This window comes from Astatotilapia calliptera, chromosome 15, assembly GCF_964374335.1.
Source record: "Astatotilapia calliptera chromosome 15, fAstCal68.1, whole genome shotgun sequence".
Classification (NCBI taxonomy): domain Eukaryota; kingdom Metazoa; phylum Chordata; class Actinopteri; order Cichliformes; family Cichlidae; genus Astatotilapia; species Astatotilapia calliptera.
The window spans coordinates 12,131,413-12,145,775 of NC_137436.1; the positions used below are offsets into that span (position 1 = coordinate 12,131,413).

General features: G+C 39.4%; 8 non-coding genes and 3 pseudogenes across 8 annotated transcripts; all 11 read right to left on the bottom strand.

Moving 5' to 3' along the window:
* Positions 1 to 234: 234 nt before the first annotated feature.
* Positions 235 to 425, bottom strand: LOC113007173 (U2 spliceosomal RNA). The gene has a single exon (XR_003269864.1). It is a non-coding gene; the product is annotated as a U2 spliceosomal RNA (small nuclear RNA).
* Positions 426 to 1,061: 636 nt separating this feature from the next.
* Positions 1,062 to 1,144, bottom strand: trnal-uaa (transfer RNA leucine (anticodon UAA)). The gene has a single exon. It is a non-coding gene; the product is annotated as a tRNA-Leu (tRNA).
* Positions 1,145 to 1,993: 849 nt separating this feature from the next.
* LOC145420783 (U2 spliceosomal RNA) lies at positions 1,994 to 2,200 on the bottom strand (annotated as a pseudogene).
* Positions 2,201 to 3,738: 1,538 nt separating this feature from the next.
* Positions 3,739 to 3,821, bottom strand: LOC145420809 (U2 spliceosomal RNA; annotated as a pseudogene).
* Positions 3,822 to 4,457: 636 nt separating this feature from the next.
* trnal-uaa (transfer RNA leucine (anticodon UAA)) lies at positions 4,458 to 4,540 on the bottom strand. The gene has a single exon. It is a non-coding gene; the product is annotated as a tRNA-Leu (tRNA).
* An 849-nt stretch (positions 4,541 to 5,389) lies between these two features.
* On the bottom strand, positions 5,390 to 5,580 carry LOC145420833 (U2 spliceosomal RNA). Its single transcript, XR_013902119.1, has one exon. It is a non-coding gene; the product is annotated as a U2 spliceosomal RNA (small nuclear RNA).
* Positions 5,581 to 6,046: 466 nt separating this feature from the next.
* LOC145420779 (U2 spliceosomal RNA) lies at positions 6,047 to 6,243 on the bottom strand. Its single transcript, XR_013902091.1, has one exon. It is a non-coding gene; the product is annotated as a U2 spliceosomal RNA (small nuclear RNA).
* A 4,831-nt stretch (positions 6,244 to 11,074) lies between these two features.
* Positions 11,075 to 11,175, bottom strand: LOC145420792 (U2 spliceosomal RNA; annotated as a pseudogene).
* Positions 11,176 to 11,811: 636 nt separating this feature from the next.
* trnal-uaa (transfer RNA leucine (anticodon UAA)) lies at positions 11,812 to 11,894 on the bottom strand. The gene has a single exon. It is a non-coding gene; the product is annotated as a tRNA-Leu (tRNA).
* An 849-nt stretch (positions 11,895 to 12,743) lies between these two features.
* LOC145420738 (U2 spliceosomal RNA) lies at positions 12,744 to 12,933 on the bottom strand. The gene has a single exon (XR_013902059.1). It is a non-coding gene; the product is annotated as a U2 spliceosomal RNA (small nuclear RNA).
* A 466-nt stretch (positions 12,934 to 13,399) lies between these two features.
* Positions 13,400 to 13,592, bottom strand: LOC113037052 (U2 spliceosomal RNA). The gene has a single exon (XR_003274557.2). It is a non-coding gene; the product is annotated as a U2 spliceosomal RNA (small nuclear RNA).
* Between the last annotated feature and the right edge of the window lie 771 nt (positions 13,593 to 14,363).

A 14,363-nucleotide genomic window follows, 5' to 3' on the forward strand; every position in this document is an offset into this window, starting at 1 on the left:
ATAGAAAGTGTGTGTCCAGCCACGTGTCAGTCCAAGTGGCAGGATTTAGTAATTCTGGTAATAGTTAAATGTAAGTCATTCACAAATATTAAGTCGCAAGATTTCAGTCTGACTAACCTTGGAAGATTACACGAAGACAATGTCCAGATATGCAGACGCACACATATATCTAGCGTATAAGAAAATTCTTTGCACAAACTGTTGAGTCAAATGCCATTTGTTTTTCACAGCTTCAGGGGGTGCACCGTTCCTAGAAATACTGCAATACCAGGTCGATGCGTGGAGTGGACGGAGCAAGCCCCTATTCCATCTCCCTGCTCCAAAAATCAATTTAATATATGGTCCCCGGGTAGGGGACGTATCAGATATTAAACTGATAAGAACAGATACTACACTTGATCTTAGCCAAAAGGCCGAGAAGCGATACCCACATATCGCACGACAGAAACGACTCATTCTGCTTACTGCAACTCTAACTCATGGTTACAATGAAGAACACAGTCGCCTTCTAACAAATGGTAGAGGACAGGTCGATGTTTTACTGACGTTTTACCTCCGAAACATCACAATATAACTATGGTCGGCATGTTTCAGTTTTTAAACGGCGCCACATATATGACGACACTTTAGTTTCTGAAACGCCGGTCAGCGCATGCCGGTTAATGAGATTCAAAATCACGTGGTCGCCTGCAGTCCAATCAGCGGTCGTTGAGACGGAGCGTCTTCAATTCATTTTTATAACTTTCTTGGCGTTATAATTGTTTTCATAATATGATAATTACATACTGTTAAATTTTTAATGTTTCTCCTCCCGGTAACTGTATTCCTGTTATGTCTGGGCTTTCCCTAATTGCACAAGCCAACGGTTCTACATATAACATGTACAGTAAGACTGAGAGGGGGCGACCTTGGCACAGACCTCTCATTTGTCTTTCATCCCAGCTTTTTTGGGGGTGACTGGGTGGGGGGATATTGCTCACAGCAAATTCCTAAAAACTCCTATTGATCATTGTTGCTCCCATAGATACATTTCAGTTTACCAGTCATGAGGCTCCAAATTATACCAGGAGTGGGGTTTGAACCCACGAGAGCATGCGCTCATTGGAGCTTAAGTCCAACGCCTTAACCACTCGGCCATCCTGATGCATATATATTGTGCATGCGTGTTCCTTTAGGAAACAGGAAGATTGCTAGGAGAAAGAAACGGATTAATCTTGTTTGTTAGGATCATAGCCATAAATGGAGGACTCTTATAAAGTCCATGGATTTTCATTCACACATATTACATGAGGTATCTACTCTTTACACACTAAGGATCCACACTACCAGGGCTACGGCACACAGCTGTTTTATAAATCATCAAAACCAATACTATCCTAAGATTTATTATATACAAAAATGATCTGTTCCCAAATGTTTTCATGTAATCCTGAAAACAGAAAAACAATCTTCTGCACTATTAACCATCCACAAATGGAAACAACAGACAATACAGGTGATTTTAGCTAAAAAGCCAAGAAAAAATTGTGTGGGTTTTTTTTTTTTTCAAACGATGTAATTTACAGCCACAGAGGACAGAAAGCTGCAGTATGTAGAGAAAGAGAAGAGTTAAACCTATAATCAACATGAGTCCTTGTAGATGGCAGCCTCCGGTTTTTAAAGACTTCTATTGGTCTCTAGTGGACAACAGAGGTAACTGCAGGATTGGAGCCAGAATAGTGTAACTGCAGTTCAAAACGACATATTTTTTTGATTTCCCATAGAAAGTGTGTGTCCAGCCACGTGTCAGTCCAAGTGGCAGGATTTAGTAATTCTGGTAATAGTTAAATGTAAGTCATTCACAAATATTAAGTCGCAACATTTCAGTCTGACTAACCTTGGAAGATTACACGAAGACAATGTCCAGATATGCAGACGCACACATATATCTAGCGTATAAGAAAATTCTTTGCACAAACTGTTGAGTCAAATGACATTTGTTTTTCACAGCTTCAGGGGGTGCACCGTTCCTAGAAATACTGCAATACCAGGTCGATGCGTGGAGTGGACGGAGCAAGCCCCTATTCCATCTCCCTGCTCCAAAAATCAATTTAATATATGGTCCCCGGGTAGGGGACGTATCAGATATTAAACTGATAAGAACAGATTTTTTTTTTTTTTTTTTTTTTTTTTCCTTTTTTATTTTTACTTACAACACCATCTTACATTTCCATTTGCTCAACATTCCATTGAATACTTTTCATATTTCACAAAAACATCTTTTACATCATTCATAATAATCCTTCCACCTGTCCTTAATCGTGTCTATTCCCCATCTTTGTAATTCATGCCGATATATCCCCTCAAATTCCCTCTCTATATCCTTTATTGTTCCCATCTCTTTCCATTCATACCCCCCCCTTATATACCCCTGTCTTGCCCTCCATATCTTAAGTTTTGTAATTGATAACAACATACAACGTATTTTATTTTCCTCCTTCTTTTTATCCTTAGGCCTAAGATAAGTTATTTCCTCATATGTCAAAGCCTCTAGTCCCTTATACCTCCTCTTCATTCCAGCCCATACCTTTTTTGCATATTTGCACCCCCATAGGACATGTTCAATCGTTTCTTCCTCTGTGCAATTATCCCTCGGACATTCTTTTAACTTCCCCAAATTATGTGCATACATCGTAGTTCTTACAGGTAATTTCCTATGTAGGTGCATCCAATTAAAATCTTTCAAAACATTCTTATAACTCTTATCCTGTGCGTATTCCCAAACTTCCGAACTCACTATCCCCTGGTTGTAGTTAGCATTCCTCACCAGTTTTTTATACAGAAGTTTATGATTTTGTATTGTATCCACCTCTCTGCACTCTATATGTCTCTTTCCCCACTTAACCATCCTCTGAAAGTATTCTGGTCTTGTCTCTGCCTTCGGCCCCTGATTTTCCCACCCAATTAAAAACCGGTATGGAATAGCTAACCAGAACCATAACAATATCTGACATTTATGAATATATGGCTTCTTTAACAGCGTACACACATTTGCATAAAAAATCGTATCTAACTTTAACGGAATGTTCGGTACCCCTTTTCCCCCATCGGCAACCTCCTGATACATTTGTACTCTCTTTACGTACTCGTAACCTCCCCATATAAAGTTAAATATTCCCCTCATTATTTGTGCTCTAAATACTTGTGGCATCGGGAACACATAGCCTAGATACAATAATTTCGGCACCACCTCACTCTTTATCACTAACACCTTCCCAGTAATTGTAAGCTTCCTCATTTTCCATAGTCGTAATTTCCTTTCCACCTCTGCCATCTTCCCCTTCCAGTTCCAAATAGCATCGCCCTCCTTATTCCCAAAAGAAATTCCTAGAATGTCCATAGGACCTTCACACAAAGTATAATCACAAATATTTTCCCTTCTACCTTCCCACGTCCCCAAGTACTTATATTTTGTCTTTTCCTTATTTATTTTTGATCCTGTAACTTCTTCATATATTTTTAATATTTCCACAACTTCTCTTAAACTGTCGTCGTCCGCTAAATATAGTATAGTATCATCCGCATATTGAGATATTTTCAAACATTCCCCCCCCGGCATCATTATCCCCCTCACTCTTTTATTCTCCCGAATTGCACAAGCCAATGGTTCAGCATATAATACATAGAGTACCACCGATAACGGGCACCCTTGTCTCAACCCCCTCGCTTGATGAACTTTTTCCGTGAGGAACCCGTTCAATTTGATTTTTGAATATATCTCTTTATAAAGGATCCTCACCCAGATACTACACTTGATCTTAGCCAAAAGGCCGAGAAGCGATACCCACATATCGCACGACAGAAACGACTCATTCTGCTTACTGCAACTCTAACTCATGGTTACAATGAAGAACACAGTCGCCTTCTAACAAATGGTAGAGGACAGGTCGATGTTTTACTGACGTTTTACCTCCGAAACATCACAATATAACTATGGTCGGCATGTTTCAGTTTTTAAACGGCGCCACATATATGACGACACTTTAGTTTCTGAAACGCCGGTCAGCGCATGCCGGTTAATGAGATTCAAAATCACGTGGTCGCCTGCAGTCCAATCAGCGGTCGTTGAGACGGAGCGTCTTCAATTCATTTTTATAACTTTCTTGGCGTTATAATTGTTTTCATAATATGATAATTACATACTGTTAAATTTTTAATGTTTCTCCTCCCGGTAACTGTATTCCTGTTATGTCTGGGCTTTCCCTAATTGCACAAGCCAACGGTTCTACATATAACATGTACAGTAAGACTGAGAGGGGGCGACCTTGGCACAGACCTCTCATTTGTCTTTCATCCCAGCTTTTTTGGGGGTGACTGGGTGGGGGGATATTGCTCACAGCAAATTCCTAAAAACTCCTATTGATCATTGTTGCTCCCATAGATACATTTCAGTTTACCAGTCATGAGGCTCCAAATTATACCAGGAGTGGGGTTTGAACCCACGAGAGCATGCGCTCATTGGAGCTTAAGTCCAACGCCTTAACCACTCGGCCATCCTGCTGCATATATATTGTGCATGCGTGTTCCTTTAGGAAACAGGAAGATTGCTAGGAGAAAGAAACGGATTAATCTTGTTTGTTAGGATCATAGCCATAAATGGAGGACTCTTATAAAGTCCATGGATTTTCATTCACACATATTACATGAGGTATCTACTCTTTACACACTAAGGATCCACACTACCAGGGCTACGGCACACAGCTGTTTTATAAATCATCAAAACCAATACTATCCTAAGATTTATTATATACAAAAATGATCTGTTCCCAAATGTTTTCATGTAATCCTGAAAACAGAAAAACAATCTTCTGCACTATTAACCATCCACAAATGGAAACAACAGACAATACAGGTGATTTTAGCTAAAAAGCCAAGAAAAAATTGTGTGGGGTTTTTTTTTTTTCAAACGATGTAATTTACAGCCACAGAGGACAGAAAGCTGCAGTATGTAGAGAAAGAGAAGAGTTAAACCTATAATCAACATGAGTCCTTGTAGATGGCAGCCTCCGGTTTTTAAAGACTTCTATTGGTCTCTAGTGGACAACAGAGGTAACTGCAGGATTGGAGCCAGAATAGTGTAACTGCAGTTGAAAACGACATATTTTTTTGATTTCCCATAGAAAGTGTGTGTCCAGCCACGTGTCAGTCCAAGTGGCAGGATTTAGTAATTCTGGTAATAGTTAAATGTAAGTCATTCACAAATATTAAGTCGCAACATTTCAGTCTGACTAACCTTGGAAGATTACACGAAGACAATGTCCAGATATGCAGACGCACACATATATCTAGCGTATAAGAAAATTCTTTGCACAAACTGTTGAGTCAAATGACATTTGTTTTTCACAGCTTCAGGGGGTGCACCGTTCCTAGAAATACTGCAATACCAGGTCGATGCGTGGAGTGGACGGAGCAAGCCCCTATTCCATCTCCCTGCTCCAAAAATCAATTTAATATATGGTCCCCGGGTAGGGGACGTATCAGATATTAAACTGATAAGAACAGATTTTTTTTTTTTTTTTAGCTAAAAAGCCAAGAAAAGATTGTGTGGTTTATTTTTTTTCAAACGATGTAATTTACAGCCACAGAGGACAGAAAGCTGCAGTATGTAGAGAAAGAGAAGAGTTAAACCTATAATCAACATGAGTCCTTGTAGATGGCAGCCTCCGGTTTTTAAAGACTTCTATTGGTCTCTAGTGGACAACAGAGGTAACTGCAGGATTGGAGCCAGAATAGTGTAACTGCAGTTGAAAACGACATATTTTTTTGATTTCCCATAGAAAGTGTGTGTCCAGCCACGTGTCAGTCCAAGTGGCAGGATTTAGTAATTCTGGTAATAGTTAAATGTAAGTCATTCACAAATATTAAGTCGCAAGATTTCAGTCTGACTAACCTTGGAAGATTACACGAAGACAATGTCCAGATATGCAGACGCACGCATATATCTAGCGTATAAGAAATTTCTTTGCACAAACTGTTGAGTCAAATGCCATTTGTTTTTCACAGCTTCAGGGGGTGCACCGTTCCTAGAAATACTGCAATACCAGGTCGATGCGTGGAGTGGACGGAGCAAGCCCCTATTCCATCTCCCTGCTCCAAAAATCAATTTAATATATGGTCCCCGGGTAGGGGACGTATCAGATATTAAACTGATAAGAACAGATTTTTTTTTTTTTTTTCCTTTTTTATTTTTACTTACAACACCATCTTACATTTCCATTTGCTCAACATTCCATTGAATACTTTTCATATTTCACAAAAACATCTTTTACATCATTCATAATAATCCTTCCACCTGTCCTTAATCGTGTCTATTCCCCATCTTTGTAATTCATGCCGATATATCCCCTCAAATTCCCTCTCTATATCCTTTATTGTTCCCATCTCTTTCCATTCATACCCCCCCCTTATATACCCCTGTCTTGCCCTCCATATCTTAAGTTTTGTAATTGATAACAACATACAACGTATTTTATTTTCCTCCTTCTTTTTATCCTTAGGCCTAAGATAAGTTATTTCCTCATATGTCAAAGCCTCTAGTCCCTTATACCTCCTCTTCATTCCAGCCCATACCTTTTTTGCATATTTGCACCCCCATAGGACATGTTCAATCGTTTCTTCCTCTGTGCAATTATCCCTCGGACATTCTTTTAACTTCCCCAAATTATGTGCATACATCGTAGTTCTTACAGGTAATTTCCTATGTAGGTGCATCCAATTAAAATCTTTCAAAACATTCTTATAACTCTTATCCTGTGCGTATTCCCAAACTTCCGAACTCACTATCCCCTGGTTGTAGTTAGCATTCCTCACCAGTTTTTTATACAGAAGTTTATGATTTTGTATTGTATCCACCTCTCTGCACTCTATATGTCTCTTTCCCCACTTAACCATCCTCTGAAAGTATTCTGGTCTTGTCTCTGCCTTCGGCCCCTGATTTTCCCACCCAATTAAAAACCGGTATGGAATAGCTAACCAGAACCATAACAATATCTGACATTTATGAATATATGGCTTCTTTAACAGCGTACACACATTTGCATAAAAAATCGTATCTAACTTTAACGGAATGTTCGGTACCCCTTTTCCCCCATCGGCAACCTCCTGATACATTTGTACTCTCTTTACGTACTCGTAACCTCCCCATATAAAGTTAAATATTCCCCTCATTATTTGTGCTCTAAATACTTGTGGCATCGGGAACACATAGCCTAGATACAATAATTTCGGCACCACCTCACTCTTTATCACTAACACCTTCCCAGTAATTGTAAGCTTCCTCATTTTCCATAGTCGTAATTTCCTTTCCACCTCTGCCATCTTCCCCTTCCAGTTCCAAATAGCATCGCCCTCCTTATTCCCAAAAGAAATTCCTAGAATGTCCATAGGACCTTCACACAAAGTATAATCACAAATATTTTCCCTTCTACCTTCCCACGTCCCCAAGTACTTATATTTTGTCTTTTCCTTATTTATTTTTGATCCTGTAACTTCTTCATATATTTTTAATATTTCCACAACTTCTCTTAAACTGTCGTCGTCCGCTAAATATAGTATAGTATCATCCGCATATTGAGATATTTTCAAACATTCCCCCCCCGGCATCATTATCCCCCTCACTCTTTTATTCTCCCGAATTGCACAAGCCAATGGTTCAACATATAATACATAGAGTACCACCGATAACGGGCACCCTTGTCTCAACCCCCTCGCTTGATGAACTTTTTCCGTGAGGAACCCGTTCAATTTGATTTTTGAATATATCTCTTTATAAAGGATCCTCACCCACCTTATAAATTGTTTTCCCAAGCCCATCTTAGTCATTACCTCCCACAAAATTTCGTAATCTAGCCTATCAAATGCCTTTTGTTGGTCTAAACTTACACAAATTGCCGCCATTTTTCTATCCTTTACATATGCAAGTATGTCTCTATGTAATTGTATATTCCATGAAATTTGTCTCCCCTTCACCCCACACGTTTGATCACTTCCCACTATATCCGACATTACCCCTACCAATCTATTTGCAATTATCTTACTTAAAATCTTATAATCTACACATAACATAGTGAGAGGTCTATAATTATCAAGTAAATGAGGATTCCCTTTCTTAAATAATAACGAAATCACACCCGTCCTCATACTCTCCGCCATCTCTTCCCCCTCTAATATTTCTTTAAAGACCTCCAACAAATGTAACCCTATCACTCCCCAAAATACCTCATAAAATTCTTTCGTTAATCCATCTATTCCTGGTACCCTATTTACCTTCATTCCCTTTACCACCTTATATGCCTCTTCCATCGTTATTTCCCTTTCCAGAAACTCCCTATCTTCCTCTACTAATCTCCTCTTTAATGACCCCAAAAGAACATCTCTTTTTTCTGTCCCTACTTTTTCTTTTCTAAATAAATCCTCGTAATATTCTTTTACTACCCCCAACATGCTTTCCCTCCCTATAATCTCCTTCCCATCCTTTTCCAATTTCTCTATAACCCCCCTTTTATCCCTACCTTTCATCTTTTTAAAAAAATATGCGGAACACCTTTCATCTTCCTCATACTCTTTCTGTTTTAATTTATATGTTTCTGCTCTTGCCTTCCTCTCTAATAACTCTTCTTGCCTCACCTTTAAGTCTTCAATCTTCAAATCTACATTTTTTTCCTTCCCCTCCTTTTGTATAACATAAATATGTTCTATCTCTTTTTGTAACATATTAAATTCTTCTTTTCTATGTTTAGATCTATCTGTACAATATTCTATCGTAAATTTTTTTATCTTGCATTTTACATCCTCCCACCAATCCCCTTTTTTTCCATAAAGTTCTTTTACTTTCACCCATAAAGGGAAGGTCTCTAAAAATTTATCCCTATAATCTTTTTCCTTTAACACCTCATTATTTAATTTCCAATATCCCTTCCCGTATTCCATCCCTTCTATCTCCAAATCCACCTCTACCGCCTGGTGATCCGTGAGTAGAACCGGAATCGTTTTTCCCCCTTTAATTTTACACTTTTTATCTATCAAAATATAGTCCAACCTACTCTGTACCCCCCTTGTATTCCTCCATGTATACCCTACTTTTTTCCCCAAAAGTCTGCCCATAACATCCGTTAACCCGTATTGTCTTATAAATGTCTTTAATGGGAGAGAAAATTTTTCTTTTTCTAAAGATACATTAAAATCCCCTCCCACTATAATATTTTTCCTTGTAATAAAACAAGTGTCCATCGACAAAAGGAGTTCTCTTCTTTGTTTTGGATCCACATGTGCATACACATTTATTATCCGGCTTTGGACCCCGTTTTTTTCTACATCTACCACCATCACTCTTCCCTGTATCACCGTATAACTTTCTTTTATTTTTATACTTTTATTTCCACACAACACTCCCACCCCTGTCCCATATACTCCTCCTATACTCCATGCCGATTCACCCCCCCTCCACTGCTCCGAAAAAATAACAACATCCTTCTCGTCCTTCAAATGTACCTCCTGTAATAAACATACATCAAAATTATAAAACAACAGAAATTCATATACCATTTGTCTTTTTCTGGCATTTTTTAACCCCCTTACATTTAACGTAATTATTCGGAACCTCACCATTTTGTAATAAAAAAAGGGGTATCTATACACCTAAGCAGAGGGCACTTAATCATTTTATAACAAAGAAACAAAAGAAAAAACAGATACCATCTCCTAGTTGTCTTTTTGATCTTCATCTCCCCTGAAAAAAAGGAAAACTTTACAAAATTAGAGCCGAAAAAGAAAAAAAAAGAAAAACCTCTGTCGTCCATTTTCCCCTCCCTTATTAGTCCATGTTGACTTGCGCCAGCAAATTTTTTATAAATGAATCTTCCGATTTTTCTTCACTTTCTACTTCTTCTTCTTCAACGTCTCCGTCACTCGTTAAATCACTCATTGGTGTGTGCATACATTCAGTCTGCGTCCCTCTCAACACATACGCTCCCATCTCCCCTCCCTCTTCCATCCGCTCTCCTTTACCTTCTTTCAAATTAGTCTCTCCTGGAGAGACTCCCGAGCTCACTTTCCTACGCCTTTTGGCCGACTTTCTTCGTGGCTTAGCTGCCACTTCCCATATTTGTCCTTCTTCGCACTGCTTCTCCCCATTTTTCTCCCCCATCTTATCGCCTTCTTCTTTTCCTTGTTCCGCCCCATCCTCTCCCCCCCCCCCCTTCTTCCTCATTAGTCTGATTCCTTTCTGCTGGTGGCGCCTCTTGTGCGCTTTCCCCAATATTTGTTCCTATATCCGTTTCTTCATACCGCTCTACCTCGGTCCCTGCTTTAGCTGCTTCCGAATATGATCTGGGCCTAGTGCAATCTCTTGCCATATGTGTATCTGAGCCACATAAGTGACACCTTCTAGGCTCTTTGCAGTCTCTTGTGATATGGCCATTTTTCCCGCAGCTCCTACACCTCACCTGCTCACAATTGTCTGCATTATGTCCCGTACTGCCGCATTTTCTGCATGCTTGTGGCTGTCCTGCATACACCAAAAAACCTCTGTCTGCTCCGATGGAAAACACTGCAGGCGGGTGGCAGTATCCATCTTCCGTTGTCATATCCATTTTAAGTTTTACCCGAAACTGTCTTTTTCCAGTCCATAGGCCTAGCCCGTCCTTTATTTTTCGTACCCCTGGGAGCACTGTAACGTACCGCCCCAGGAAGTACTTAATGGTCTCTTCTGTAACCCAGGGATTATACATGTGCACCGTTAAAATCCTATAATCGTTCCTGTATAACGGGGTTACCATATATTTTTTTAGTTCTTCATTTTCTTCTGTACCACATCTCTTTCTCACCTCCTCCGCGTACTCTCCCGTGCAAAAAGTCACGTCATAGTGCTTACTTGCCGTGCTTTGCTGGAGGCAGTAGATTTCCTCTGGTTGTACCTTCAATGCATCATAAAGAATCCTTCGTCCGAAATTAATTCTGTCATGGAAATCCTTTTCTTTATCCATTAGTTCGAATCTCAAGGTATTCCTCGTTCCATACGACCATGTATTCCTCTCCGAAAAATTGGCCGACGTCGCCGCCATCCTACATTGCTTCTCGCCTTGAAACTGATAAGAACAGATACTACACTTGATCTTAGCCAAAAGGCCGAGAAGCGATACCCACATATCGCACGACAGAAACGACTCATTCTGCTTACTGCAACTCTAACTCATGGTTACAATGAAGAACACAGTCGCCTTCTAACAAATGGTAGAGGACAGGTCGATGTTTTACTGACGTTTTACCTCCGAAACATCACAATATAACTATGGTCGGCATGTTTCAGTTTTTAAACGGCGCCACATATATGACGACACTTTAGTTTCTGAAACGCCGGTCAGCGCATGCCGGTTAATGAGATTCAAAATCACGTGGTCGCCTGCAGTCCAATCAGCGGTCGTTGAGACGGAGCGTCTTCAATTCATTTTTATAACTTTCTTGGCGTTATAATTGTTTTCATAATATGATAATTACATACTGTTAAATTTTTAATGTTTCTCCTCCCGGTAACTGTATTCCTGTTATGTCTGGGCTTTCCCTAATTGCACAAGCCAACGGTTCTACATATAACATGTACAGTAAGACTGAGAGGGGGCGACCTTGGCACAGACCTCTCATTTGTCTTTCATCCCAGCTTTTTTGGGGGTGACTGGGTGGGGGGATATTGCTCACAGCAAATTCCTAAAAACTCCTATTGATCATTGTTGCTCCCATAGATACATTTCAGTTTACCAGTCATGAGGCTCCAAATTATACCAGGAGTGGGGTTTGAACCCACGAGAGCATGCGCTCATTGGAGCTTAAGTCCAACGCCTTAACCACTCGGCCATCCTGATGCATATATATTGTGCATGCGTGTTCCTTTAGGAAACAGGAAGATTGCTAGGAGAAAGAAACGGATTAATCTTGTTTGTTAGGATCATAGCCATAAATGGAGGACTCTTATAAAGTCCATGGATTTTCATTCACACATATTACATGAGGTATCTACTCTTTACACACTAAGGATCCACACTACCAGGGCTACGGCACACAGCTGTTTTATAAATCATCAAAACCAATACTATCCTAAGATTTATTATATACAAAAATGATCTGTTCCCAAATGTTTTCATGTAATCCTGAAAACAGAAAAACAATCTTCTGCACTATTAACCATCCACAAATGGAAACAACAGACAATACAGGTGATTTTAGCTAAAAAGCCAAGAAAAAATTGTGTGGGTTTTTTTTTTTTTCAAACGATGTAATTTACAGCCACAGAGGACAGAAAGCTGCAGTATGTAGAGAAAGAGAAGAGTTAAACCTATAATCAACATGAGTCCTTGTAGATGGCAGCCTCCGGTTTTTAAAGACTTCTATTGGTCTCTAGTGGACAACAGAGGTAACTGCAGGATTGGAGCCAGAATAGTGTAACTGCAGTTCAAAACGACATATTTTTTTGATTTCCCATAGAAAGTGTGTGTCCAGCCACGTGTCAGTCCAAGTGGCAGGATTTAGTAATTCTGGTAATAGTTAAATGTAAGTCATTCACAAATATTAAGTCGCAACATTTCAGTCTGACTAACCTTGGAAGATTACACGAAGACAATGTCCAGATATGCAGACGCACACATATATCTAGCGTATAAGAAAATTCTTTGCACAAACTGTTGAGTCAAATGACATTTGTTTTTCACAGCTTCAGGGGGTGCACCGTTCCTAGAAATACTGCAATACCAGGTCGATGCGTGGAGTGGACGGAGCAAGCCCCTATTCCATCTCCCTGCTCCAAAAATCAATTTAATATATGGTCCCCGGGTAGGGGACGTATCAGATATTAAACTGATAAGAACAGATTTTTTTTTTTTTTTAGCTAAAAAGCCAAGAAAAGATTGTGTGGTTTATTTTTTTTCAAACGATGTAATTTACAGCCACAGAGGACAGAAAGCTGCAGTATGTAGAGAAAGAGAAGAGTTAAACCTATAATCAACATGAGTCCTTGTAGATGGCAGCCTCCGGTTTTTAAAGACTTCTATTGGTCTCTAGTGGACAACAGAGGTAACTGCAGGATTGGAGCCAGAATAGTGTAACTGCAGTTGAAAACGACATATTTTTTTGATTTCCCATAGAAAGTGTGTGTCCAGCCACGTGTCAGTCCAAGTGGCAGGATTTAGTAATTCTGGTAATAGTTAAATGTAAGTCATTCACAAATATTAAGTCGCAAGATTTCAGTCCGACTAACCTTGGAAGATTACACGAAGACAATGTCCAGATATGCAGACGCACGCATATATCTAGCGTATAAGAAATTTCTTTGCACAAACTGTTGAGTCAAATGCCATTTGTTTTTCACAGCTTCAGGGGGTGCACCGTTCCTAGAAATACTGCAATACCAGGTCGATGCGTGGAGTGGACGGAGCAAGCCCCTATTCCATCTCCCTGCTCCAAAAATAAATTTAATATATGGTCCCCGGGTAGGGGACGTATCAGATATTAAACTGATAAGAACAGATTTTTTTTTTTTCCTTTTTTATTTTTACTTACAACACCATCTTACATTTCCATTTGCTCAACATTCCATTGAATACTTTTCATATTTCACAAAAACATCTTTTACATCATTCATAATAATCCTTCCACCTGTCCTTAATCGTGTCTATTCCCCATCTTTGTAATTCATGCCGATATATCCCCTCAAATTCCCTCTCTATATCCTTTATTGTTCCCATCTCTTTCCATTCATACCCCCCCCTTATATACCCCTGTCTTGCCCTCCATATCTTAAGTTTTGTAATTGATAACAACATACAACGTATTTTATTTTCCTCCTTCTTTTTATCCTTAGGCCTAAGATAAGTTATTTCCTCATATGTCAAAGCCTCTAGTCCCTTATACCTCCTCTTCATTCCAGCCCATACCTTTTTTGCATATTTGCACCCCCATAGGACATGTTCAATCGTTTCTTCCTCTGTGCAATTATCCCTCGGACATTCTTTTAACTTCCCCAAATTATGTGCATACATCGTAGTTCTTACAGGTAATTTCCTATGTAGGTGCATCCAATTAAAATCTTTCAAAACATTCTTATAACTCTTATCCTGTGCGTATTCCCAAACTTCCGAACTCACTATCCCCTGGTTGTAGTTAGCATTCCTCACCAGTTTTTTATACAGAAGTTTATGATTTTGTATTGTATCCACCTCTCTGCACTCTATATGTCTCTTTCCCCACTTAACCATCCTCTGAAAGTATTCTGGTCTTGTCTCTGCCTTCGGCCCCTGATTTTCCCACCCAATTAAAAACCGGTATGGAATAGCTAACCA